Source organism: Nannospalax galili, unplaced genomic scaffold (genome assembly GCF_000622305.1).
Source record: "Nannospalax galili isolate Female #2095 unplaced genomic scaffold, S.galili_v1.0 scaffold995, whole genome shotgun sequence".
Lineage (NCBI taxonomy): Eukaryota > Metazoa > Chordata > Mammalia > Rodentia > Spalacidae > Nannospalax > Nannospalax galili.
Window position 1 is genome coordinate 1,777,370 of NW_008337291.1, and position 27,241 is coordinate 1,804,610.

Consider the following 27,241-nt stretch of genomic DNA (forward strand, 5'->3'; position numbering starts at 1 on the left):
GTCCCAAAGCCCTTGTTCAGTTAAGAAGTCAAGAATGGCAATGGGAGAAGCTTCAGCCAGTAGAGGTGCTTGCTGCCAAGCCCAATGACCTGAGTTCAAGTCCTTCCACATGGTGGAAGGAGAGAACTGACTCCTGCAAGTTGTCCTCTGACCTCCACATGTGTGCATCATCCTCATGTGCATGCAGGCACGTGCACACACACACATGCACAGACACACACACAGAGCAAATAAATGTAATAAAAGAATAATGGGGAGAGGTACCACTACATGAATCCAGGTCCAGGTAGTGGGCCCTGCTGAGCACAGGTTCTGTGGGACCCTGCTGTTCACACATACACGAAGCTGGTCCAGTCCCTTCTCCCACCTTCTCTTTTGCTTTCCAGAATTCTGAGTTTTGCCTCTGAGCAGCTCAACAAATTGTCAGAGCTACACACATACATCACCCTTTCTCCTGTTCTGTCTTGTTGGGAACCACAGACAGTTTTATTGATGTGAAGAAAAGGCAATGCAATGAATGTGTCAGTGTTCGCTGGCTCACATTTTCCATAGAGAGGCGAACTTGGGGTGTGTGCCTCCTTCCAGACACCCTACTAAGGCTGGGCTTCTTAGAGAGGGGGGATTGTCAGGGCTACCTGGAAGACACGGGGTTTTTATTCTGTATGTCTAATTGAGACATACTCTTAAAGCAGCTTCCTGGGAAACTACTGGACAAGAAGCCCTTGAGGACTATTCTAGCTACCTATTATTTTATATAGCTTATGGCTGCTTTATCACTATTCTATTTTCAGAAATTTATGCATATATATGCACTGACTCCTTTATAGCAGAATCTGTCTAAATTAACATTTTGAGTCTTTGTGTGTGTGTAGTATATGCACATATGCATGCACATGTTTGTGTGTGGATATGTATACATGCCCATGCATGTGTAGAGGAGGATGTCTAGTGTCTTCTTGCTCTGTCACTCTCTGGCTTATTTGATTGAGACAGCATGGCATCTCTCACTGAACCTGGAGCTAGGCTGCCAGCCAGCAAGTCCCAGAGATCCTCCTCTGCCCTCCCCAACAGTACAGGGATTGCAGGCATGCATAATCATGCCCAGCTTTTTACATAGGTAAACAGGAGATTTGAACTCCGGTCCTCATGCTTACCCTGTAAGTGCTCTTACCTACAGAGCCATCTCCCAGCCCAAGCCCTTTCTTGAGCATTTTAAACTCTAATCTGGCTTGTAAATTCTATTTGGTGATGATTATCTGACTTACAGTGAATTTACTCGGGCTGGATCTAGCAGTGAGGCCACTAACTAATCACTGCAAGCAACCAAGAGAAAGACAATGAGCAAAAGCCACAAGTCTCGACAATATTTATTGTATCATATGGCTAATGTAGAAAGACGCAATAGAACGATGTATCTCAGGGGCTCTTTCAAAAGGAAAATCACTTGAATTAACTTTTCAGGCAAACCAAATTATGCATATGCCCCTCCTTGTAATGCGATACAAAATCAACGTTTGTGGAAAGAACAGGAGGCTATAAATCACACCTTTCAGAAGAACCCTTGTATCTACTGGGATTTCCTGCCCCCCTTGTTTTGCTTTTTGGCTTTTAGATGAATGAAGAATTTTCTCAGCAAATTATTAATTACTCTGTCTTGCCTATAGAACCAAGTTCCCCGTAGTTATGTAGAAGTCAGTGCTATTCAAACTGCTGCTTTTGATGAAGTAATCGTCCGCTCCTGGGGCCTCTTTTCAGCTGCCCTGGGCGTGCTTCCCATGTAAACGACTGCCAAATAGATTCTTTCGACATTCCAGCCAATTAAAATACATTTAAAGTGCAGCTGGTGGAAAGGCAAACCAGGCGAACCCCATCGAGCAGAGAACTTCAGGGCAGTGAGATAGAAAAACAAACTTTGGGAATCCCACAAGGCAGTGGGGAAGTAAGAGAAGGGGCGCTACCTTTAGCGCTTGCCACCATCAGAGATGACACCTGGACCTCCACCTTAAAAGACACCAAGCCTGCTTGCTAGGGTGTGAGTTTTTCTCTTGTTGCCTGTGGAAACTGAGTGTTGGCTGGGTGCCCAGTGTGGTGCTGCATTCAAACATCCACAGAACACAGGCGTGTTTGTTAAACCCGGACCCAGCAAGCCAGTGATCAAAAGTCTTGTAGGAAGATCCGAAAACCCCAGGAACCTTCCTGGTTGGCGTTAGAACTCTGATGGGCAGGGACAGAAATCACTGAGGGGGCTAACCGGGAAACATCCACCGGCCTGTCTTTCAGGTAAGGATAAAACTTTCTTTGCTTTTCTAACCATTGACTGTGGATGTTGGTGGAGAGAATCAAGGTCACTGCATAGAGCTCTAGTCTGGAGCTCTGATTTGCAGACATCTGATTTTTCTGGAGGACTCCGAGGGGACTGCACTCGCTGTAAATAGACACAGGCATCACACAGCACGTGGAGGCTGCGTGGGCGTTTCCGAACTCACATTGGTGGCTTTGCACGTGCTGCCCTCGTCTCGGTTCTTCTGGGGCCTGCTTCTGTGTGTCCAGGTGTGTGGAATCTGACAGTGACTTGCTTCCTCCTTGAAACTGATAATTTTGATCTAAATGCCTGTTTGAGTTTTATTTTCCTTTTCTGTGTGGCTTTGTTAATTTTGCTACCAGCCCCAAGAATGTGAATAATATTTTGTTTTTGTTTTTTCCTCCTGGGCTAGTACTAAATCAAACCTAACTTCCCTGCTTTCCAGAACCAAAATCAACATGTTTGGAAATGCCTTGATGATTTGTTTTTCTCCAGAGATGCTCTGAACTGGGGAATTCCTCTGGACTCAGCCTTTCTTCACATTATAAGGAAAAAGACATAGCTGAGTCTATGCTACTTATAGTTCGATGGTTTTCCAGCTTTGGGCCTATTTCCCTGCTTATCTTAAATACCTGGGCACCGGCAGCAGATGTACAGCCAAGCACTGGGCATCAGTTCCTCCGAACCAGATGAAAGATGCGCAAGGTTTCTGATTGTTGCCTATCTTGGCTTGTCAGGGTCAGCCCTCTCTGGCTTCAATTTTGTTCACCACAAACAAAGAATCTTGAACATTTCCCAGTGAGGGATCGCATTGCAGCGTCCTGAGCTCTGTTAAATGGGCTTTATTAATCTTTAACGTGCCAGTAGCTCAGAGGCTATGCCAAGCTGAGACTTTTAAAAATTCTCTGAACTGCCTGCTGTCAAGATAAACAGTGGTTGGCCCAGGAGGGGTATTTTAAGGGAACTTGCAAAAGCAAAGTTTTACCCATTAAGTGTGCCATGAGTCAGTGAAAGAAATCTTAAATAAAAGAGATTTCAGAAAGATCTGACTCAGCTCTCTGCCCCTTAGATGAGGGACCCATTGGGGAGACTGGGGAGAATTCATCTTCTGGCATACACAGGATTGTGTCCTCTGGATAGGTGAGGGAAAAGTCACTTAGCTCTGTTGTGAACATAGGACTCTATTTAGGAAATGGGTACTGTGTGAATGGAGATGTATGTGATTGCAAATAGCTTCCCTGTAGCAATGTCAGAGCCTGGAGGAAAAGCAAGGTTACATGTGTGGCCCCTGCAACTTTAGACATCTTAAAAGATGGAGAGGTTTGTGTTGGCCTCAGAGGTCCTTTGGACCAAAATGCAACTTTATGCAGAAAGATGATGGAATGGTGGACCTCAGACAATTGGATGGTGAGGTGATACATTGACTTGGAGGATTGGTGAACCTGGGCTTGGCAGGTGGGGTCTGGAGAAAGATTGATTATGGCCTCTTTGTGCTTTGAGTTACTCATCAAACCAGTGCAGGATGAAGGGTACCATGGTGATTCCTTGAGGATGAGGAGTCTCAGTCCTAGCTGATTCTGCCTTTAGACACAAGTCCTCTAAGCAGGGACTTCTTTTTAAATATAATCTTACTAATTCTTTGAGAGTTTCATACATGAATACAACAGATTTTGATCATATTCACCCCCACTCCACTCTCATGCTCCTCTCAGATCCGCTCCTACCCTATCCCCCCAAACCTCCCAACCTTATATCAGCCTTTTTAAAAAAAAAAAAAAAATAACCCACTGGCTTCAATTTGTGCTGCTCACATACTCCTGGGTGTGGGCCAGCCACTCTAGCATAGTTGACCTACCAGGCGCCACACCTTTGAAAAAAACTGATTCTTCTTCCTCCAGAAGTCATCAGCTGTCAATCTCCTCAGCTAGTGGTAGACTCCGTGAGCCTCTCTACCCCTGAGGCTGGAATGTTGACTGGCTTGATCTTGTGCAGGTCTTGTGCCGGCAGCCACAACTGCTGTGAGCTTGTAAGTATAGAAGTTCTGTCATTTCCAGAAGACAGTTTTGGTCCTGTCCTCCCCAACCTCTGGTTCTTTCAGTCTTTCCATTCCCTTTTCCTAGATTGTTCTTGATTCTTTGGAGGAGGGATGTGATACATATATATATATATATATATATATATATATATATATACACATATATATGTCCCTTTTATGACTCCATTTATGATCACTCCACAGACACTCTCTATAAGAAGATACTTCTGACAGGATTGCTATGAAGAAAGGCCTGAACTGACTGGGAAGAGCTCCAACAGCTTTTCTGATTTAGGAATCAAGACAAGGAGACTCTACCAAAACACTCAGGCAATAAGGAGGACGATCAAGAGAGAGGGAGGGCTGCAGTTAGGCAGGTGGTCTTGTTGTCTTTAAAGTCAAGTCCAATCTCCTTCCTGTATCTTAGGCTAGGGGTTGACAAGCTACAGATCACAGGCAAAAACCTGTCCACTATGTATTTGTGTAGATAAAATTTTATTGGAAGGCAGCTATACCTATTTGTTGACATATTGTCTGTGGCTGCCTCTAAGCTGCTATAGCAGGGTTGAGTCATTGCTGCAGAATCCCCTTGGCTCCTACAAAGCTGAAAATACTATCTTCAGGAAGAGTTGGAGGGGTTAAACTTGAAGAATGATGTTTTTCAAGGTATCTATGCACTAGTTTTGCTTTTAATTCTCATTCGGTAGTGTATTGGTAGTTTTATAAAATGTGATTCAAATATTGCTTTAATGTTGTGGTGGTATGAAACTGCCATGAAATTTGTGAGCACTTATTCTTTGTGTGTGTATATGTATGTATTCCTGTATGTATTTTTTGTGTGCATGTGTTGTGTGTGCACCTGTGGGTGTGGGTACACATGCATGCATAGTACACATGTAAAGGTCAGAGGATAACCTTGGCCATTGCTTCTTAGGCACCTTCCACTCTTTAGTTTGATATGTCTCTCATTGGCCTGGAACTTTGCCTTGTAGGCCAGGCTAGCTGGCCAGTGAGCTTCTAGGGCTCTGTCTTTCCCTCCCATTTTACCATCACTGGGATCACAGGCATGCATGGCTTTTTACCTGATGTTGTGGTTTGAATGTGCAATGCCCCCCCCCCCCCCAATAAGTTCATGTGTTTTCATACTTGGTCTCCAGCTGGTGGTACAGTTTGAGAAGGTTATGGAACCTTTAAGAGGTAGAGTCTTGTTGGAGGAAGTGCATCACTGGAGGTGGACTTTCAGGTTTTATAGCCTGGCCTCACTTCCTGTTTTCTTTCTCTGCTTCCTGCATGTGGATGAAATGTAATCAGTCTGCTTTGGGACTGTCAGACTAGCCACATACTCCTGCTGCCATACCTTCTCTGCCATATGAAGTGTATTCCCTCTAGAAATAATAAGACTTTCTGCCCTAACTTGTCTTTTGTTAGGGCATTTTATACTGCAACAGTAAAGTAACAGTAAAGAGCACTAGCATGTTCTGAGACCTGAGCTTATGCCCTCACCCTTGCAAAGTAAGTGCTTTACCCACCGAACCGTTTTACCAACCTGTATTTACTCTTAGTTTTGCACTGCTCTTGTGCATGTTGTTTGCAGACTGGCACAAGTCTGTGGGCCATACTTCAAGCAGCTCTGAGCCCTGTTTAGGTTTGTGTGTTATTTTGTGTCACTTGTCCCAAATCATGCTGTTCTGTTCTCTAAGGAATGAACTTAGCAAACTGTTTCCAGGTTGAAGCCTTAGCTATTGATGTTTGCTTTGCCTAGAAGTTTCTTTCTGAAACTCTTTACTTAGTTCTTTCTTTGCTCTATCTACATCTCTGTTTAAATTCACTTCATCAGGGCTGAGGAGATTGGGAGATCCTCATTTGGTAAAGTGCTTGTCTTGTAAGCATGAGGACTTGAGTTCCATCTCCAGAACCCCCATGAAAAAAGAAAAATAACAGTTGAATGTAGCTGTACTAGTGCTGGAAGGTAGAGACAGGCAGATTCCAGGGGCTCATGGTAGCCAGACAGTCTACTTGGCAATTCTCAGGCCAGTGAGATTCTCTCTCAAAGAAACAAAGTGGATGGCATTGAATAATGATAATGATATTCCAGGCTTTCCACTTGTCTCCACATGCCTGTGCATATGCACCTGCACACACAAGTACATACACATAAACACACACAAACACACATAGACACAGAAACAGACACAGACGCACACACAGATATACACATACACATACACACACAGAGAGACACATGTATACAATATTCATAATCAGTTAGGTCTCTTGAGCACTTCACCTGAAAAAAAAATTCACTCATCTTACCTTGGTTTTTCTTTACATTAATTTTTTTACATTTATTTATTTTGTGTGCATATTTGTGTGGGCACACATGTGCCATGGCAGGAATGTGGAGGTCAGAGGACTATATGAAGGAGGTGGGTCTCTCCTTCCACCATGTGGTTCCCAGGGATTGAACCCAGGTCATTAGGCTTGGTGGCAAATGCCTCTACCAGCTGAGCCATCTTGCTGACCTGCACATAAGTTTTCTCATTGCACTTATTACTATCAATGCTTCTCCTATTATCTCTTTATCTTTGTAGTACACATTTCTTTATTGACCAGGATTCAGTGATGGATACCACAGCCCATTTTGACTGGTTTAAGTAGAAAAAAAAGTTTTCTCATTGATTTAGGTGGCAGTGGGCAGAGTGCCAAGAGGAACTCTTGGAACAGGATAATGGAATCTACCAATGTGTCTACGTTAGCATAGATCTAGGAACTGGGAGGCAGTGCAATCACGGCTAGCTCCAGGGCCACCCTGCTTCTGTCTTCTCTGTTCATGAAGGTGGGGTCAGGAACCTGGAGCCCTTGCTGTGGCAGTGGACAGCCCAGCATTCTTCCCATAACAGCAGAAACATAATAGTGTGATTTGAATAGTGTTTACTTGAGACCCCCTTCATTCTGTGATTGAAGGCCATAAACAGCTTGGTGGCGCCAGTGGGAGAGGATGGAGACTGTGGGAGGTGGGGGATGTTGAAGGGCTCAGTCTTGTGTAGGTAGCCACTATATGCACAGTAAACACTGATATGGGATGCATGCACAACATGTTCCCAGCAAGTCTGTATTTTAAAGGAGAGTTCACCATAGGGATATTCATATGTGTGATTCAGCTGGAAAGGTCTCTCTGGTGGGAGATGGTTTTATAGGCAGTAGCTTTATCTGGGAAACATACCTTAATGTTCAAAGTTGACATCTATCCATGTAGGTATCGTTAGCCAGCCTGCTCTTGGATTGGGGTACTCGGGTGATGGCTGTGGCTGTCATTTCCTGGGGCCTATCAGGAGCCATGCACTACACAGCATTCTACATACAGTATCCTATTTAATCCACCCAAAAGCCTGCCTAAAGTAGGCATTGCTGTTCACAAAAAGGAAGCAGAGACTGCCTGGATGAGTAGCTTTCCTAAGTCACAGAGCTGGAGAGTGGTGAGTTTAGATTTAACCCCTTGATTTTCTGAAACTTAAAGTTTATGCTCTTAACCTCTAGTTTAACCCTATTTGTAATTGGTCATTCTGGGTGTTGTCCATTCACCTTAGACTTCCTGTTTTGTTTCTATCTTAATGACTTTAATCTAGTGCAGTAATCTGCTTCATATTTTAGCAAGGTGCAGTCCAGTCCTGTGGCCTGAACTATCAGATTAGGGCACTAGTGACCCCTGATGAACACTGATGATATCTGCAATGAAGTGTGAGTCTGTAGGCTAGGTTCTGGAAAGTGGGGATTAGATCCTAAATGGTTAATGTATGACACATTCTAGATGCTAGAATGTTCCCCTTATAATCAGATAACCCTCCCCTCTCAGGCTAGATAATAGAGAAAAGTCAGCAGCCTTTGGGTTCTGTTTGGTTGAAATTCTGTATCTCGAGGCTGGAGAGATGGCTTCGTGGTTAAGAGCATTGGCTACTGCTCTCCTGGAGAACCTGGGTTCTAATTATTCCCAGCACCCATATAACAGCTAGCAACCTTCTATAACTCCAGTTCCAGGAGAATTTGAAACTCTCTTCTGACCTCTGCAGGCACTCTGCAGGTACACTTGCATACATGCAGGCAATACACTCATACACATAAAAATAAAAATAATAAAATATTTTCTTAAAAGTATTCTATATCCCATGACTTTCACTAAAAATAGTGATTTTGATAATACCACTGTTAGGTCCATATTATGGCTAATTCCTTCCTACTTTCTCTTTGTGTGTAAAAATGGCAGAAACTGGGACTGGAGAGATAGCTTAGTAATTAAGAACACTGGTGGTTCTTGCAGAAGACCCGGGTTTGAATCCCAGAACCTACATGGCAGCTAACAACTGTCCATAACTCCAGTTACAAGGGATCCGACAGCAAGACACTTACCTACATGCGGGCAATATGCTCATACACATAAAATAAAAATAATAAATAAAATATTTTAAAAAATGGCAAACATTGTTCATCATTGAACATCATATATACTATTTGCTTTTTCAAGGGGAAATTGTGAAAATTTGGGATGGTTGATTTTTTTTCTCTTTATGAGCCCATGTAGTCTAGTAACTTAGCCAAAAATTAAAAATCTTGAATTGATTGATCCCTATGACCTGTGTAAATCGCCTTCTTAGATCATCTTTGACTTTTACAATAATGTTGTAAGGCAGGCAGGGCAAGTTTTATATTTAAACCTAAGGAAATAACGTCAGACAAGTTAAATATATTGATCTCAATCTCAGAGGAGAGTGGGGAAGTAGGGTCTGAACACAGATTTTCCTGATCATCCTGCTAGTTCTGGCTATTAGAAGGGTTGAATCTTTGTTTCCTGACTTGGTGCCCAGTTTTCTTACCCTCAAGTGGCATCCTGTTCTTCTCCTAGGAGCTTACAATGTTGATAAGGTCATTCTGTGATCCAATCCAGATCCCTTGCTAGTATGTCACCAGTGGGTGTAATTGAAAGGAGGATGCAAGGCTGCAGAGGTGACTCAGTTGGTAAGTACACGGACTTGAGTTCAATCTCCACATAAACAAGCTGGGCATGGTGGCGTACATCTGTAATCCCAGCACTGGGGAAGTAGAGACAGGAGAATCCCTGGGGGTTGCTGGCCAGCCAGCCTAGTCTAATCGATGTGCTCCAGGACTGTGAGAAACTGTCTCAAAAAAATAAGGTGGATGGCACCTGAGGAATGACACCAAGGGTGACCTCTCTCATGTTCACACAGATGCATATGCATGCACCCACTTCCCCATTCCTCATGTACACATGCACACACACATACACACACACACACACACACACAGAGACATGAACATTACCACAAAACATACACAGGCACACACAGAGGGAGGCATCATCACCGTGTAATCAGGACACCAAGGAAGCACAAACTGAATTTGTTCTGTAAGGCTATAATAAACCTTAGGCCGAGTACACTTCAGAAATCACAACCCAGCAACTTCAGGGGCTTTGTTGGCATTCTGATATATTTTGGTCTGTCTAGAAAAGCTTATTGTTCTAGCTTGCCTTCAATTTCTGTGACAAAACACTGACCAATATCAACTTGGGGAGGAAAGGATTTATTTGGTTTACATCTCCTGGGTCACAGTTCATCAGGGAGCTCAAGATAGGAACTCAGGACAGGAACCTGGAAGGAGGAGCTGGAGCACAGGCCATGGAGGAATGCTGCTTACTGGCTTGCTCCCCTGGCCTCTGTCTGCTCAGCCTGCATTCTTATGCAACATAGGCCCACTTGCCCAGGGGTGGCACCACCCACAGTGGGCTGGGCCCTTCCACATCACTCAATAATCAAGGTGATGCCCCACAGACGTGGCCACAGGCCAGTCCAATGGAGGCAATTCACCAATTGAGGCTCCCTCAACTCAGGTGTGTCAAGTTGACAGCTAAAGCTCTCCATCACAGTTAGATTGCTTTTTCATTAATGATATCATTTCAAATGTGCAGATTTTACCTAAAATGAAAATTTCTAGCTTCATCTTAATAATTGAAAAAAATAGTAATAGAAATGCAGAGTTGATTTATTTTGAGCCGCAGTTGTGATGCTGAGTAAGGATTCCTACAGACATTTAATGAGACCCTTTCCCCAGCTCATCCACATCTACATAAATCCCTATCATCTGCCAGTGAGAGACCAGTGTCAGTTCTGGTGATTATCATGCAGTTGATTTTATTTTTCTTTCTTCTGGAGCGCTGCCTTTATGTGTCCAGTCCCTATGACCTTTACAGCTGTATTTGAGTTTCAGACCTTTCTTCCCTCCCTCCCCACTTCTCCTTCCCTCTCTTGTCTGCTCCCCTGCCCCCAATCTCCCTCCTCCCATCCCTTTCCCATGCTCCTCCCCAAGCCATTCCTTCTGGTCATGTTTCATCATGCAGTCAGTGTCTAAACTTAAATCTTTTCTTTTTTTGTGTGGGAGTATGCCTGTGCATGTTCATATGTGTTCAGGTGCACATGTGTGTGGAGATGTATGTGCATATGTGTAAGTATGCATGTATAGGCCAGAGGACAACCTCAGGTGTTCTTCCTGAGTGCCTTTAGTGTCTCTCACTGTCCTGGTATTCATCCATTAGGCTAGGCTGGCTGACTAGAGAGTCCCAGGGATCCTCCTGTCTCTACCTCTCCAGTGCTAGAATTATAGGTGTACACCACCATGCCTGTCCTTTTTATGTGGAGATTGAACTCAGGTCCTTGTGCTTGCCAACTGAGCTATCTCTGCAGTACTACATCCTCCTTTCAATTATACCCACTGGTGCCATATTAGAAACGGATCTGGTTTGGCTCACAGAATGACTTTATCCGCATCCTAAACTCCTGGGAGAAGAACAGAATACCATGGCAGGGTAAGACAACTGGGCTTGGATTGCAAACACAAGCTAACATGCCCAACTTTATTACATGGGTTCTGGGCATCTGCATTCAGTTCCTCATGCTTGTGTGGTAGGTACTTTCCTGACTGAGCCATCTCCCTAGTCCTGTGATGGGAAGCCTTGACATATATTCTTGTGCATTTACAAAAACATCCCCTCTCATCAGACACACCTAAACCTGCCACGCTGTGTCCTGGCCCTTTCTCAGGCTTGCTTTTAGATGTTGTGCCCAAGGGGACCCCAGAACTGCTTGTGGTGGCCAAAAGGAACAGCCCCCAAGGCTTCAGAGAGATGTGCTTTAATTAAGTTACATTTCTGCATGTAGTTGTTGCCTAGCCTGGAATTTTTGCAAGCCTGTAGACTGATGGGTAGTGACTCTGTGAGACAAATTGCTCAGCTTTCCTTCACCTTGGAGGAATGCACCTGGAGTTTCCAGGAGAACTCAAAAGGCCTGTGAACCAAGGTGCAGATATCTGTGTTCAACCATCAAGGTTCACAGAGACCTTTGATTACTGCTTGAGCTGAAATGAACAAAGACACGCTCTGCTCTGATTCCCTATGGAAGGTCATAGCAAAGGGAAAAGGTGTATAACACAGACACATGCACATGCACTCAAGCAGACATACACACATGTGCACACACATGCACACACATGCATACAGACAAGTATGCATACATACATACACACAGGGACACAGCTACACACAGGCATACATATATACACACATGCACACATGCACCTGTACACACAAACACATACACACACTCATGTACACATATATACACACATGCACACACAAAAATCCATGTACATATATGCACATACAAGCATACACACATATGCATGTGCACATCCACACACATGTATACACAAACGCATATGCACACGCACACACAAATATGCATAACTATACATTCGTGCATATATATGCATGCACACATAAGCACACACATGAATACCTGCACATGCACACATGTGCACAGCATGTGTACATGCATAGGTACACACATCTGTACATACATGCACACCCTAGACCCTGTTTAGTTCAGTGGATATTCTGATACATCTTTGGGTGACTTGACTTCTGATGATAATTCTTTCATCGACTATCTTTGATTTCTAGCACTTACATGTACCATTACATGTTTGTAATGATATTCATAGAAAACTGGAAAATACCACAAAGTTTATAAATACATGGAACACTATCGCTCAGATATTCAGTGCTGCCATTTTTCTAGTCTTTTGCATGCTTTCATGAAAAAGAGATACATTGACAACAAAAGAAAAAACATAAAGCAAACAAACATTTTATATGAAGAATTTTGGTGTCACCAATTGGATTTGTGCAGGAGAGTCATCCTAATGAATAAGCATTAGTCAAAAATAAATAAATAAATAAATAAATAAAAGAGAAGGACTGGTGAGATGGCTCAGTGGGCAAAGTCCTTGCTGCCAAGCCTGACAACCTGGGTTTGATTCTTGGGATCCACATAGTGGAAGGAGAGCAGTGACTCCTACAAGTTGTGCTTTGATCTCCACATGTAACTGTGACATATGCACATATACACAAATAAATAATATTTAAAAAATACAGACAAGAAAGTCAGAATCCAGTGGATGGGAGAGATAAGAGGACAAGGGCAGCCTTAACATCTGGAATCACTATGTCTGAGGATAGGAGCTGAGGATAGGAGCTGCCTGTCACATGCCAGGTCACGGTAACATACACACACACACACACACACACACACACACACACACACAAGATGCTTACTTTTGAGACCTTACACTTTTTTTTCATTTAAATATACCTTTTCTGAGAACCTATCTGCCGTTGGACTAAGCATAGTTCTCATTTTTAAAGGCATGTGATAATGCAGCAGGAGCCATGGAGTCCATCAGCAGGCTAGCCTCACAAGTCAGTGTTTACACCCAGCATCAGCAGGGTGTGGAGAATGAGAAGACTGGAAGGAACAAGTCCAGTTCTCAGAAGTGGGGTGGACAGCTTCTGTGTCTGAGCAAAGGCAGCAAGGCCAGTACTCGGCAGCCACTGCAGAGCTCCTATGTAGGCACTGGGTGTAACCCTCACTATCCCCAGGGCTGTGTGGATGGGCCCACACCCACAGTGTGCAGCTGGCCAAATCTGAGCTAGGTGCCGTGCTCCCTGTCACACCTATTGAGGAATCCTTCCAGGAATGGGGAGTGGATGCTGGGGATGCCCACTTCCAGCCAGCACGCTTACCACTTCCCCTCTCTTCTAATTGCTTTCTTTGTATCCCTGAGTCTGAGCCAAACTGGCTTCCTCTGACTTTTTTTTTTTTGTGCTCCAAATATTCCACATGACCTGTCCCCTGAGATTAAAATCTCCAGTGTTCAGGAACCACAGTTTATACACCACTACTCTGAATCTCTTGTTGGACCTTGATTGCAGGTTTATAGCGTGTGTTTTTAAATTACACATGGTTGCCCCAGATGCCCCAGGGACAGTCATCAGCTCTCTGCTTCTCACATGTGGGTTCTGTACCATCAATTTCAAACCTTAAGTGTGGTTTCCCTTCTTGTGGGTGGGGAGGCCCCAGGAGGGAGGGATGTTGTTCCCTTTAACATTACACTGATTCGAATGAAGGACTGGGGAAATGGAGTTGGACAGACTGACTCAGTTATGCCAGGCATAGCCTAGCCTAGTTATGTAGTTAGCCTTGCCCCGCTGTGTCTATTAATATTGCCTTCATTTGGAACTTTCCAAATGTTTAAAGTAGTTTTTCTTAGGGCTTGTTTTATCTATCAAGATCCTATGGAGTTTTGGGTTCTTTCCCTTGTTTATCATTAGAGGCCAGAACTGGTTGTCTTTTCTGAGTTACTAACCTCTGGGGGGATGAATGGAATCCCCCAGATAGCTGAGCTCTGACTCAGAGCACTGAGAACCTACAACCCGCCTTAGCGCCTTCCACCACTGTCCATGGCTTACAAAGCCCTCAGGCTGCTGTTCACAGCAACTCTTGGGCTGTTGCTGGATTTTACTATAACCATTTGTGATCAGAGCAAAGGCTTCTGGGTATCAGGAAAGCAAGAAAACAGAAGCAAAACTGTTTAGAGGTACAAAGGGACTAGCAGGAGTGGGGAGGAGAGGAAGGAAAGAATGGAGGAGAATATGAAATGTTTAGTATAGACTTGTATGAAGATATCCTGTGACTCAGTGCCATAGACGGTGAATATATAAAATGAAAATGAACACACACACACACACACATACACACACACACGCATTAATTCGTTGTGTCATGCTTTATTTTCCTTGCCCATGGAGTTACCGGCTGCAGTGTCTGTTGAGTTTTCTGACTAAGTAGCTGTCTAGCATTTATCTTTGGAAATGGTATGTGGTTTTCCTCAGGGACAGGAGGAGGAGAGGCTAGGGTGAGTGAAAGCGAAGAAACAGTTATTGTACTGTAAACTGTTTGCAAAGACTTCATGCTAAAAGAGTATTTTCATAGGGGATGACTGTCTTATTGTCATTACTTCTCAGTGGCTGGAAAAACACATTGTTTGGTCTCAGTGTTTGGGTTATCAACATGGTGTGTTAGCGTGATGGTTAACATTGATTGTCAGCTGGACAGGATCTAGAACCATCCAGGAGGCACACCTCTGGGCATGTCTAGAGGGAGTTTCTAGACTGGGTTAATTGAGGTAGGAGATTCACCCTAAATATAGATGGCACTAATCCATAGGCTGGGGGGCCTGAGCTGAATAATAAGAAAGTAAGCCCAACCCAATGTTCATCTGTCACCTCTTCCTAACTGTGAATACAATGTGACCAGCCGACTCATGTTCCTATCGCTATGCCTTCCCCATCATGGTGGACTGCACCCTTCACTCTGAGCCAGAATAAACCCTTCCTTCCCTAAGCTGCTGTTGTCAGGGATTTTATCACAGCACCAGAAAAGTAGCTCATACAGTTAGTAGCCTGCTACCTCCTCTTCCTACCCAACACATATATACAACTCTTGGTCAACAGCCTTGTTCTTACTACGGGGCATGGTAACAGTGGGGAGGGGGAGATGGCTAGGGTCACAATGCTGTGTTGTATTGATGCTGCAGGCAAACAGAGTTGCTTTGTGATGATGCTGGTAGTGATGGGACAGTTGGGTAGGGAGAAGACATGGCTAATTTACCCAAGGAGAGAAAAGATATCTCCCGTTGACATGTTTTCAGTAAAATCTTTTTGTTTTTAGAGTCTAGGCTGATGGAGAGACTCCTATACTTGGGGCATTGATTTAATTTGACTTAGATTGTTGGTTGATAATAAGTGTTTATTCTAATAAGGCAAGGGCCTTTAAGGCAAAGGCCTTCTCTGCCTGAAAGAGAGGGAACTCTGATGCAGAGGAATGTATGGAGGGAGAGGCAGGTACAAATATTCATTTTCAATGATAATTTAGCATTCTCTCCCTTCTCCTGAAGGAGGTTTCCCTCTAGATATAGCACACTAGAAAATCATCCCTGTTCCACATTCTAGACTTGCCACATGAATTTTCTTTTTGAGATAGGGTCTCTTATAGCCCAGGCTGGCCTCAGACTCAGTATGTAGTTGAGGATGATCTTGAACTTCTCATCCTCTGCCTCCATCTCCCAAGTGCTAGGATCACAGGGTACCATGCCTAGGTTATGCAGTGCTGGGATGGAACCCAGGGCTTCATGCATGCTAGAAAAGTTCTCTACCAAATGGACTATATCACTGTGTCTTGATAACATGATTCCATTGGTGCTTATTGAACACCTTCAGTGTGCCAGAAACCATCCTAATAGCAAGCACAGTATTAGCCATTCGATTTGTGCATTTCTTGTTTCTTCCTTATAAGATGCCTCACACATAGGAAGCAACAGAAGCCAAGAAAGGTCAAATTACTCATGGAAGGTCAAAGAACTCAGTAACAGAGCCGGGATTGAAACTCAACTATTGATCCATGGCAGGGCTTTATTGACTACCTTTTAGTGTGTTCCCCTGTCCTTTTAAGATACGTGTTGCATTTGAACAGGGAGAAGATAATGCTTTAAAAGCTTTGAAAAGTCCCAAGTATTAATATCTAACCTCAAATCTAACTTCATGGAGGAAATCTGGAAATCGAAAGGTCCCCTGATATCATGGTTTGCACATGGTTTAAGTGTGTCACCTGTGAGTTCATGTGTTGGAAGTTTGATAGCCAGTCTGGAAACATTAGCAGTGAAGCCTTTAAGGTTTTGGGTCTAGCGGGAGCTTGCAAAGCAGGCCTGCCCCTGAGATATGTCCTATATTATCAGGTATGTTGGGCAGGGTTCTCTAGAGGACTAGAACTTGTAATATATCTATATCTATATCTATCTATCTAATATATATATACACTCACACACATATGTATGAATTTATTAGATTGACTTACACCATACAAGCTGGGTAGTCTGGAAATGGCTTTCTGCATCTCGAGAGGCTGAGAACCCAGTAGCTGCTGAGTCTATGAGGCTAGATGCCTTGGGAGTCCCCATCTGTTAATGAAAGCCTGGAGGATCCCCGGAGAGCCACTGGTCTTCAGTTCATGTGGAAGGGCAAAGATGCCGATGTCTGAGCTCAACCAAGGTTGACAGCAGCAGTACCAGCAACAATGGGTTATACATACCAGCAAGAAATGAAGATGGACAGGCAAGCAGCCCTGCCTTTACTTTAGACCTCTTTGTCTCTGGGCTTCCCACCAGAAGGTGATGCCCACTCTGGGGAAGGGTCTTACCTCCTCAGTCACAGATCATTCTAGAGCTATGTCTCTTAGTTGATTCCAGATCCAATTGATCCAAAATAACTCTCTCTCTCTCTCTCTCTCTCTCTCTCTCTCTCACACACACACACACACACACACACACACACTGCCATCATGATGTCATCTGCCATGAGGTGAAGTGACTAGGTTGTAGGAGACTCAAAAGATCTGGTAACATACAGTTTGAACTTTCAGTTTCCAAAACTTTGAGCTGATTAATGCTCTTTTTAAATAACATACCCATCCTTGTGTATAATGTATTAATTACAAATGATCTAACACACTTGGGAATGTTATAGTCTTAGCATCTAGATGAACACTTCTGGTTACAAAACTGCCCACTGTTGTTCCATTGTGGTGTAGCTTTAATACACAGACAGAGTCTTCCCAAACTTTTTTTCTCTCCATGTACCTATCAGACCTCAGCCTGAAAAAATGTTCATTAGAGCCAGGCTGCCTCATAAATGGAATTTCTGCTGTCGGCAGCTATTGCTACTGAAGTTCAGCAGCTGCTCCTAATTTTGGTAGTTGCAATTTCCTCCTTTCAGACTGCTGATTGCATTATTCATTACCTTAGGAAGGTATTTAAGGCCCTGTTCATGTCTCTAAGGGCTAGGTTCCTGCTGGGTTTCAGAAGAGAACACAGGTAAGGTTTCAAACCTTGAACATCTGTGTTGATAAGGCCCCCTGCTAATACCAGCTCTTGAGCCCATGAATGCCCTGCTTTGTATCAAAGTGGGTATACAAGGTGAGAGAGAGAGAGAGAGAGAGAGAGAGAGAGAGAGAGAGAGAGAGAGAGAGAGAGAGGAAGAGGAGGAGAAGGAAGAAGAAGAAGAGGAGGAATAGGGGAAAAGTTCAATCTCTCCTAACTCCAGGAGCTCTGTTCTCTATTGGCATCCCATATCACTCTCTGGTTCCTGTGTAGTGATTTATTTCAGCTTATGGCCATTGTAGTAAACAGAAACCAGAAATGAATGTTTAGTATAGGCTCAAGTGGCTGATATTGACTGTATATAATTTCACATGTAGAAATAAATACTGACTGTGTGCTTACCTTGACTGGCACATGAGCACACTGAGCTGCATCTTTGGTTTTGTGGCTTAGTGATCCTGAACAGTGCTCAGAAGACATGGATGTGCGATTATCTCTGACCTGCTGACTTGAAGTTGTAGGGGAAATACCCAGGAATGGCATAGCTGGTCATATGGTCTACTTTTAGTCATTTGACAGGGAATATGCTTTAAGTACATTTACTTTGGGGTGTGTGTGTGTCTGTGTGTGTGGTGTGCATGGGTACCTATTCATGTGTGTTTGTGCACATAGATATATTGGTACCTGTGCATGTATGCATGTGGAAGACAGAGATCAGTTTGGGGTATTTTCCCACCTTATTCTTTCAGTCAGGGTCTCTCACTGAACCTGGAGTCCACCAAATCAGTAAGACTAGCAGACTACCTAGGTTCACAGATCTGCCTGTCTCCATTTCTCTGGTGCTAGTATTACAGGTGCATGCTACCGTGCCCAATTTTTTTACATGTGTGCTGGGGATCTGAACTTGGGTCCTCCTCATGCATGCAAGGCAAATGCTTTACCAACCGAACCATCTTCCCAGCTCCACAAAGTATATTTATATATTTGCATAAAACTAGCTGTATGTAACCCAATATAATCTATAAATGACTAGGCATTTATATGGAAACTTAGCAGTTTCCATATACGATGAGGAAAAGGAATATTGCCTGTAAGTTACCAAGTAAGGTGCCAATTGGAGAGAGCACTTCTGCATAAGATTGCCACAATCTTACAATGTGTGAGATTTAAAAAATTTCCACATTAGAAATGGAAGAGTTGGGCTGGAGAGATGATTCACCGGCTAAAGCTCTTGTCATGAAAGCACAAAGACCTGAGTTTGGATTCTCAGCACCTATGTAAAAAGTGGGTCCTGATACTCCATACCTGAAACAGGCTGATCTCTGGACCTTACCCATTCAACTAGACTGGGCTGACTAATAAGCTCCAGGGTCAGTGAAGGACTCTGTCTCACAAAATAAGGTATAGGGCAATAGTGGAAGACATTTAACATGACCTCTGACCTCTACACACATGAATTCATACACAGAAACAAGTACCCATACACACGCACACACACACACACACACACACACACACACACAATGCACAGGTTAAATCCTGACAAAGAGCTGGATGACTGTGTGAATGATGCTCTATACTTGCCTACAGTCAAAGGATCATAGTGGTTAGCTTAGGTGAGCTGATATATCTTATGAGTCTACAGTGCAATTCGTGAGTCTGCTCTGACATCCCAGCTGCTGTAACAACAGACTAAAGAAAAGTTGCTATCTACACTTAACTTGTGAACCAGTGAGTTTCACTGGGATTATTTATAGGAGCATTGACAACTTATGAGCAGCTATACCACTGAAGAAAATGTCTCTTCCAGGAACCATTAACTGTAGAACTTCAGAGAGAGGCAGGGCCACATAACCCCTCCCCTTAACAACCATTAACTGCCTGTACATACTCAGAGACAGGCAAGGACCTGTCTGTGGGCCCTCCCCTTCTCTGTAAGGTAACATTAAGGAGCCAACGTACAGGTCTTCAGGGCATCAAAAGCAGCATCACCAGGGAGCTCTACAATGTTAGACAGGATGGAAATGCAAGCCAAACGCTGGTGGTCACACATCGAGCTCCTACTCATGGTTTGTGAGTACCAAGGGACTGCACAGTCATCATTTAAAAACCAGTCAGTACCAACTGTGTGTTTGGTTTTTTTGCTGGGCACTAGGCTGCTTTTTATGAATATGGCACCGTACTGTCCATCTAAGACTTATGATCCTGTGAAACATTATGAAAAAGTGAGACGTGAGTTATAACATGGACCCAGACTCTACTGAAAGTTGTCTATGGCAAGCTAATGGAAGAGAGAATGGACACTATTGCTCCCGAATTAGTGCAAAGGAGAGTCTGGGAATAGGTGCCTCTATTTACTAATGTTATTTAGATAATTTCCTGTCCAGAGATCTGAACATTTTAATAAGCTTGAAGATGAGGCAGAAGGAAGACTGTCAGAAACCATAGACCAGAAAGGTTATAGGCTGGTCACCATCACATCCCCTACACCCCTTACAGCTGACATTTTAAGAAAAAAAAATCTCTAAAGCATACTCTGGGCCTTGGTGGTCTGATTAGTGAACAGGTATTGCAGAGGGTTGTTGGGGAATGCTGTCCTTGGGACATGACATGGCTGCTACCCTCTTGACCTCTCAGCAGCTGTGATGACCCCAGGGGACTTGTACAAGATTGACCTCATTTGTGTTTCATCATTGAGGAGGGGAGGGACTCATGAGGGTGATGCCGCTTCTAGATGATATATGAGCAGCTAATGGTAACTGGCAGAGACATTTTCTTCAGTGGTGTAGCCACTCTTGTATTGCCCATGCTCCTGTAGGTAACTCCCCCACTCATGCTCCTGTAAATGACCTCATTGAAACTCACTGGTTCGCAAACTAGATGTAGGTGGAATAATTTATTTGGTCTGTGCTTGGTGCCCTATCAGGAGTCATTTGTTCACCTCCCCAGGAAGACTTATACAATAGTCCTGGACTATTGTGGTTCAATTTAAATGTTTTTGTTTTATGATGTGAGAGCGTGATGGGCATTCAGTAAAAATGGTTTTCTGCATGCGGATGCCTTCCTGGGCTGTCACTAGGCAGTGTGAAACAGTCTGGGATGCTGGGCATGGAGCCACAGCCCCAGGTTAGCCATGTGGTCACATGAAGGAAATACCAAGACTATAGTCCAACTTGTTGCTAGATGAGAGTGTATCCAGTACATTTATGACTTTTAATAGTTTATTGGGATGTAGCTCCATCAAAGTTGAAAAGTATCTTGTTCTTCCCTGAAGATGGGGGACTGTGCAACTCCATCTCTGGAATTTCTTTGAGCTATCAGCTCTATGGTCTTATTATTTCTGATTTTCCCTGTAGCTAAAGGCAATACAGCAACCAGTTTCTGCAGAAGCATTTACATAGTCACTCCCCCTGTACATCTGGACAGCTACTGACTGACCTCAAGTGTTGTTCCTCATGGTCTGTCATTGATCTGGAACTTCACCAAGTTGATTAGATTGACTGGCAGGCTAATGACCTTCCAGGGATCTGCCTGTCCCTCTCTCATCTTGCCATCACTAGGATTACAGGCACATGCCTCTGCACCCAGCTTTTTGCTTGAGCTCTGGGGATCTAAATTCAGGTTCTCATGCTTGCATGGCAAGCCCATTACTGATAGAGATACTTTCCCTCGCTCTTTATTTTATTTCAGAAAGCACCTCATTCTAGGCCAGGCTTTTCTTGAACTTATGGTAGTCCTCCTGCTTCAGCCTCCTGGGTGTTGGGAATACAGGTGTGAGTCATCGTTCTTGGCCAATAGAGTCATCTTTAAAGGACATTTAAAATGGGATTGATAAAATAAGATAGATTCATGTTTATTTTTGAAAAATTCTCTAGTTTGGCTTTTAAAAAAATTTATTATTTTTATTTTTTATGTGTATGCATGTATTGCCTGCATGTAGGTAAGTGCACCCATGGAGGACAGAAGAGATTGTTGGATCCCCTGGAACTGGAGTTACAAACGGTTGTTAGCTGCCGTGTGGGTGCTAGGATTCGAACCCAGGTCTTTTGCAAGAACAGTCAGTGTTCTTAACCGCTGAACCATCTCTCCAGCCCCTCTGGTTTGGCTTTTAAGAGCAATGGTGGATTAACAAGTGTCTACTGCGTGTTTAGAGAGGGAAACTGGGCTTTACTGCAAGGGAGGAAAAAGCAGAAGCATTCCTTTTAAGAATCTAACCATTTATTTGAAATGAGGCATGCGTCTGAGAACAATTACAGAACCACTTGGCAATATGTTCTTTAATAAGCATTGAATTCAAGGTACACATACAATTGTTGGCTGAGTAAGGAGAGTAGAAAAGAAATGATTAAGTGGAGTTTTAAGTGTTGAAGGAACTAAGAAAATGCTTTCTCAAGATAATTTCTAATATTCAAATTCTTCTAAAAATCTTACAATCAGGATTAGAGACAGGAGTACAGCCAGGTTCTGGAGGAAGATCGTAGAACAATCCCTCCAGTGGGAACATGGGATAAAAGAGAGCAAGAGAGGACTGAGGAAAAGTATTCTGGTGATGAAAGATTTGGGCCAGGTTCTGCATGCTCATTCCTACTTCTATCCACCCAGATCTCCTACTTGTGACCACTTAGAGACTAAATGCAGAGAGGGCAGGAAAAATTCTACCAGGATTGAACTTGACTGTCATTCCTCAGGACACCATAACCCTTGCTTTTGAAAGAAGGTCTCTCACTGCCATGGACTCATGCACCAGGCTAGGCTGGCTATCAGTGAGCCCCAGGGGTCCTCTATCCCTACCTCCTTAGCACTGGGATTACAAGAATGTATCAGCACACTCAGCTTTTAAATTCTTATGTGAGTTCTGGGGATCAATCTCAGGTCCTCCCTTATGCTTGCCAGACAAGCATTTTACAGACTGAACTGTCTCCCCAGCCCTTACTGTGAATTCTAGCAAATGACCTACGAGAACTGTATTTAATTAGTTCATCTTTGCATGGTGACCCCAACTCGAAGAAACCCTAGTGACTGGCTGAGGTTTTTTCCACTCCCATTGCCCAAGCACAGAGCTGCGCCAGGCATGGCTTCCAAGCCTGGGAGACAATTTGTCTGTGCTTCTTATTCCCCCAGTAGCTTTTATGAAGTTCTTTGGCCAGAGGGAAACTTCAGAGCTGCTTGAAAACTTGAAAACTATATAAAACAAATGTGTAATGGGATTGGCAATGTTCTGAAAAGAGCTACCAAGAATGCATACTACAGGGAGGGATGGAGAGCCTATGTCTGGCTGAAACCTATTTTGAATGGAAAAGCTTTTATTAGATGAGGTCTCTCCATCCAGGGGTTGTTGCTTCCATTCAGTTGCCTCTGTCCAGCATTTTATTCATTAACTTTCTTGTGATGTATGCACGTGACTACCTTGGGAAGCACTGGAGATTTCTGTCAGTGAAAGCTGTATGTTTCTTTTTCAGAGAGGGGACAGATATTTGACCAAAGACTCTGTGCCCTGTCCTCTTGCCTCAGGTCTATCTTTTATGTTTAATGTGTGATGGCTATCTGTCTCTATTCAATTTTAGGATCCTGCTTGCCCCAATTTTGTCTTTCTTCATTAGTAATTACGTGGGTGAATTATAGTACTCATATTTAGGAGTACTCATGATTAGGAGTCACAAACTGTATGTTTATCAGGGGCCATACACAGTCTATAAAATGGTGAGTCACTACCCATTTCTGGATTGGCTTCTAGACTTGTCAGATCAGGAGATCCTCTCCCGAGGGCCAGGCTCCCACTCAGAATTCTTGTTCTGCTTTCTGAAGCATCTCTAGCAGTTGTTCCTGTCCTCAGGTCATGAACTCCTAAGAGTGGAAGGGAGACACAGAGTTATTTGGAAGGATATATAAATTCACAGGAAGCCAAGACATGGAAAAGATAGCTGGCACACCCTAGATGTATGCTATTTTCTGAAAGAAGTTTTATTAATTTTTTAAGATTTATTTTATTTGTGTTTACATGTGTGTATGTGTGTCTCTGTGTGGGTATGCACAGGTGAGTGCAGATGCTGGCAGAGGCCAGAAAAAGGCATTGGAGTTGCATTACAGGTGATTATGAGCTATCTGACATGGATGCTGGGAACTGAACTCAGGTCCTCTGGAAGAACACGTTCTTAAACATTCTTAAACAAGAACGTTCTTAAACTATTGATCCACTGTTCCATATTTATTTAATTTTTAATGAACAAAGTAAGGGTGTTTCATTATGGCATTTCCATACATGCATATAATGTACTTTGATTGTGTGCACTCTAGTCACTAACTTCCCTTTTCCCCATCCACATCCCTCGTAGACGTCTTTTGCTTTCATGTCCTTTGGCTGCAATGACTATTGGAGTGCTAACATTTGTCATGTCCCAAATTCATTTCTTTAGAGAGTCATTCAGAGGTGATATGTGGTATTCCTAGATCATAGATCACATGGTACTTCTGTTTTTCAGTTATTTATTTATTTATTTATTTATTTGCTTATTTATTTATTTGTGCATGTAGGTCAGAGGACAACTTGCAGGTATTGACTCTCTCCTTTTACCATGTGGGCCCAAAGGACTAAACTCAGGTCCTCATTTCTTTTTTCACAGAATTTGTTGTTAGCGTGTAAACATTCACCTGAATTTTCCATCCTGATTTTGCATCTTGTAATTTGCCTAATTTTTATTATTTTTAACAGTTTTGGTATAGTCATTAGGTTTATCTTACATTTAAGATAAAATCTGCAAAAGGGCATAGCTAATTTCATTTCTTCATTTCCAGTTTAGATGCCTTTTATCATTTCTTTCCTTGGATAAAAAGAAATTGGTGGGTCTGGTTGGTGGCTCTGGCTAGGATTTCCCAAAGTATACTGAGTAGAATAGACGAGGGGAGGAGTCCCAGTCTTGCTTCTGTTCTTAAAGGAAAAGCTCAGTTTTCATCACTGAGTGAAATTTTACCTGCTTTTCATATGTGACATTCATCATGTTAAGGTCATTTCTTCCTATTTATAGCTTGTTGACATTTTATTTTGAAGGGGTATTGAGTTTTGAAACATATACAGAGCAACTCAGAAAGCCATCATTACTTAGAACACAGTTCTCCATCTCTCTTCAACATTTTCTTTCTTCTCCTTTACTCCTCCTCCCTCCTTCCCTCTCTCTTTCCCGTCCTTTTTAATTCTTTTTAAATTCTCATTTGATGTTTCAATAACCAAAAGAAGTGTACCAAACTTACTCATTCTTCAGACTGGGGAGATGGCTCAGTGAGTAACAACACTTGTTGTGCAACCATGAGGACCTGAGTTGAAATCCCAGCACTCATGTAAAAAAGCCAGGTGTGGCCATGTATGCCTGTAACCCCAGTGCTGTGGAGGGGTAAAGACAGGAATATCACTGAAGCCTGCTGATTACTGACTCCCAGAGGACCTCTAAGTTCAGTGAGAGACCCTGTCTTAAGAGAATAGTAGAGCAGGACACCTGACATCTTCCTCTACCCTTTGCCCATACACATACTTGTGTATATACCTACACACATGTGTACATAAACCTCACATACACTCTCTCTGTCACACATACATATACACACAAAGCCTTACTTGTTATCTTCTTATAATTCTGATAATTTCTAAATTTTTCTGTTAGTACTTTGGTGCTCTGAAGCATTAATATTAATGATTAATATATATTCAATATTTATTGTAATAAAAATACCAAGAACAATCACTAGTTCTTACTATGACCAAGTGGCTGATCCTGAGCTAGGTATTTTACATGAATTATATTACTTAGTGCATATAAAAATACTGTAATATAAATAAGTATATTCATTAAATAATATTTTCAATTAATACTACTCAAAAATAGTATTATAATGTATTCTTCATGAAAAAGCAGAGAAATAAAACAAAACAGTTTTTTTTTCTTTATTTTAGAAGTCGCTTCTTGTCTTTGGCATTGCTTCTTTAATGTTAACTTTGTGACTCTTCATTTTTACTGACATTTGCTGTGTATATCTGTGTGTGTCTTTAACATCAAACCTTTACATCTCTTAGCATGGGGTTAGCATATAATATGGAACAAAACTCTAAGAATCACTTTTAAAACACATCTTTTCTAGAAGACATAAAATTGGCTTTGATTGTGTTCTAATGTGAGATAGTTCTTCTTATGAGTTTAACCCATTTATATTTATTGTGAAAATATTTTTATATACTTCTAACATTCAGTGTTTTATATTTTTTTAAATTTCCCTTTAATTTGATGTTGATTTGCAGTCTTCATATGAATGATGAGTTCTTTGACCATCTACACATACAAATTGGTTTGGAGAGAGTACATCTTGTTTTTCTTCTAATTTTGACTGGCATCTGGTGGCTGCTGGGTACATACACCTTGCCTGTAGTCATTTAGAGCTTTTGTCTCAGCTGTTACTTCCCAAGATTTAATAGTCATGAGGGTAAATTTTGTTTATGCTTACAGATTTCTTGTCTTGTTTATGATCTCATTTGAAATAGTTTGTTCTTTTGAAAATGAATCATTTATGTTACACTGTGTAGTCTTGTGACATATGTGATGATGCATATTGATTACCTGTTATATGCAGTGCTAAATTCTGAAAATTTGGAGAAGAAAGGCAAGTCAAATGAAATTTTTTGTCCTGTTATTAAGGGACTTGAAGTAGAATTGTCAGGGGCACTGCATACACGTTCATAAAAATGAAATAACTTGGGGGATTGGAGAGATGGCTCAGCAGTGAAGAGAACATAATACTGCTGTAGAGGGCCTGAATTTGGTTCTCATACCCATGTTGGGTGGCTCACAACTACATAACACCAGCTCCAGGGGATCTTGATGTCCTCTTCTGGCCTCTGTGGGTGCTGCACCCACATGCATGCGCCTACATGCACACATACACAAAATAAAAACACGTTAAAAATAAATCTTAAAAAGCTGAAATAACTTAAAATTAAACCACAAATTATGTCATTCAGCAATATAGATAGATGATAGATAGATAAATACATGTTAAATGGAGAACATAAACAACTGTGCAACTGTACCATGAATTCAGAGGTCAGAAACATTGGTCTAGAGTTAAAATATTCAGATAAATGTTTTCAGAAGATGGACCTCATTCTTAAGAAAGCCAACAGAAGGTATGTGTATGAAAGGTTGATGGAGTGGCAGGAAAATTAGCATAGTCAGATCAGAGGTCTAGGCAATTGGAAAAGTTTATTAGGGTACAACATTCAAGTATGTGTTAAGCATATAGTACCCACATCGATCTAGTTCTTCAAAGAATCAGAATCAATATTGACTTATATCTATATGTGTATATATACATATAGGTATATGTATGCATATCTATGGAGAGCAGGGGAGATCATAAGGGATATAAATAATTGGTGCATTTGTTTATGGAGACAAAGCAGTTTGTAGATCTGAAGTCAGCAAGCTGGAAACCTTTGAGAGGTTCAAGTCCAGTCTGATCTGAGGTGAGGAAAAGACAGTGCCTCAGCTCTAAGGCAGTCACCACCTAGAGAGAGTCCTCTCCTC

At 42.5% G+C, this 27,241-nt stretch overlaps 1 protein-coding gene across 1 annotated transcript in view; it reads left to right on the forward strand.

Moving 5' to 3' along the window:
• The first annotated feature begins 1,910 nt into the window (after nt 1–1,910).
• The window catches only part of Nckap5 (NCK associated protein 5), a 1,008,915-nt gene continuing 983,584 nt past the window's right edge, over nt 1,911–27,241 (forward strand). Inside the window, exon 1 of the mRNA XM_029563242.1 lies at nt 1,911–2,280. The gene's annotated coding sequence lies outside the window, so the exon portion shown is untranslated. The remainder of the gene's footprint in view (nt 2,281–27,241) is intronic.